Source organism: Etheostoma spectabile, chromosome 7, assembly GCF_008692095.1.
Source record: "Etheostoma spectabile isolate EspeVRDwgs_2016 chromosome 7, UIUC_Espe_1.0, whole genome shotgun sequence".
Lineage (NCBI taxonomy): Eukaryota > Metazoa > Chordata > Actinopteri > Perciformes > Percidae > Etheostoma > Etheostoma spectabile.
In genome coordinates this window covers 21,616,647-21,619,141 of record NC_045739.1, presented here as the reverse complement: position 1 = coordinate 21,619,141, position 2,495 = coordinate 21,616,647, and the positions used below count along the sequence as shown (strand labels likewise).

The window sequence follows — 2,495 nt, the reverse complement described above, 5'->3', positions numbered from 1 at the left end:
TGTTTACAGGCTTGTGGTGATGCACAATGTGCTACAGGTGCCAAAAGAAATCTATGTTTGGTACTGACAATTTGTTTTGTTTTGTCATGGATCATGTGTGCAATAAACATTACACTTCGATCAGTGTAGTGATTGCTTGTTATTAAACATTAACTATCACTATGAAAGGACAATAATGTAAACCTAATAGAATTAGAATTGCTTGACAGAAAATAAATAGTATACGTTAAGAACAATATATAAGAGGGAATAGGTTATAAGACGTAGATGGTATGACCAGAGTCCAGATTTTGGAGGAGGGCTAATATAACCTATAAGACAGTCAGGTGTACAGCAGACACAGATATATGGAGGTAGGTGCTGCACTACTCAAAGTAGCTACAACTACATGACAGCATCAGACACATGCAAATGACAAATGAAGTTGCAGAAAGACCTTAAGACCGTTTGTGTTTTCAAATGCTAGTAATACTGCTCCCAGCATGCTTTGCAGCTCCCAGCAGTCTTAAAGAGACTGGGGCACTGTTAATCCACCTATGAGCAGGCCTCTTCACTGCTGCCATGACAATCCGTAAACAGTGGACACCTCACTGCCAGCTTAATGGGGGTGGGGTGTAGGGGGATCCTAGGGAATGTTGAGTTATATTGGCGTGTGGTGAAGCAATAAAAAAAAATAAAAAAAAACTTGCCTGCCATGGACAGAGTCCAGTAGTCCACACACAGGCACAAACACTTAGCCCATTTGTCAGCAGTGAACAATACAACGTTAATGGCTGGTCAGAGCTGTAGTGTTGATGCATAAACAACAACAAAGTGGGCATTATTCAAGAACCAGACCACAACAATACAACAACACACACTCACAGCCTAACATCCATCCCTCTATCCATCCATCGAACAATCTGCACGTCAATGAATGACCAAAACTCTAGGGCTGCAACTAACCACTGTTATTCTCGTTGTCGATTAATCTGTTGATTAATGGATTAGTTGTTTGGTGTATAAAATTGGGTGTATGCAAAGTCCAAAGCCCAAGATGACGTCCTAAAATGGTTTGTTTTGTCCACAATTAGATCCTTATTATTAGCTTGATTAAGATATTCCGTTTACTGTCATAGAAAAGTGAAGAAACAATAAACATTTAAGAAGCTGGACTTAGAGAATCTTTACTTTCTTTCATCATATAAATTATTTAAACTGATTATTAAAATTCTTATCAAAATAGATGGCGGTTAATTTAATAGTCAATTAATCTTTGCAGCTCTACAAGGCTCACAAAGCCCTTAGCCCTAATAATAAATTAAAATGTATTAAATAAAACAGGAAATATGTAGGATTTAGTCTTCTAGACAACTTAAATGCAGTGCCAAAAATAACCTCACATGACTCGCATGGACTGAACTGTGCCAAGACTATACACTTTGTAAAAGCACACAAATTATGTCAATGGAATTGTCTGTAAGAAACCTGTTTATGTAATAAGGTTTTACTGCACTATTCCATGAAGGCCACACTGGTGCCTCGTCTGAAGCCTTGCTCTTATGCAATAATGACCAATCACATCAAATCTGACCACTGACCATCTAATACATACACACAATCGCTCAGTTACAGTCTCAAAGGACGTAGTAGAAGTCTAAATGGCATTATAAGCCAGTTTGTGACTGAAACTCTGGACTGATGCACCAAACACAAACTTGGAAAGTGGACTGTGGTAGGGTTTCACAGGTTGGAAAAAATGTGTGATCCTCTCACTACGACTCCATGACCCTCCATTATGGCCTTCCTCCTGTGTTGCTGATACCATGAAAGAGTTTGGAGTTTGACCCGCCTGATTGAATGAGGTTTTAAACACGTTTTGGCGTAGGGGCATTTGTGCTCTTAACGACAACCAAGAGCACGAAGGACTTATTTTCATTAAAAACATTTCTCCAAAACTAAAATAACTTGCCAAGAGAGCAGATTTCAAAGATGTGAGACACTCTTCACATAAACAAACGGGGCTCAGCACTCAGTGTTTAAAAGGTTGTGAGTAACTCTCATCCCCGACATAGAGAAGCCATCAACTTAGTATAGAGCCATCAATCGAGATGATAACTCTACAAATTTATAATAAATTATCTATAACATATGACAATTTGCTGCATCCGCATACTGTGGAGCCTTTTAAGCAGGGACCAACTGGTGCTTAGCTGTAAGGTGAAGGGGGGGTAGACAAATCAGGAGGGAAACAAGGGTCTGAGGTTTTATTGCCACAATAAGTATACTTATGTGGAATTTGCCTTGATGAGAGGTGCATACATAAATAACCAAACATATTAATAAGAAATATTCAATGAATAGATGTAAAATAACTGTTTCATAAGCATCATAAGCATTATTGTGTTTGTGTGTGTGTGTGTGTGTGTGTGTGTACCTTCTGTCTTTGTTCTATCTTTTCCACAAGCACTGCATGTGTGTGTGTGTGTGTGTGTGTGTGTGTGTGTGTGTGTGTG

General features: G+C 38.8%; 1 protein-coding gene across 1 annotated transcript in view; it reads right to left on the bottom strand.

Annotated features, from left to right (window-relative positions):
- pard6b (par-6 partitioning defective 6 homolog beta (C. elegans)) overlaps positions 1 to 2,495 on the bottom strand; it is a 21,042-nt gene that overhangs the window by 14,981 nt on the left and 3,566 nt on the right. The gene's annotated exons all lie outside the window — the stretch shown is intronic.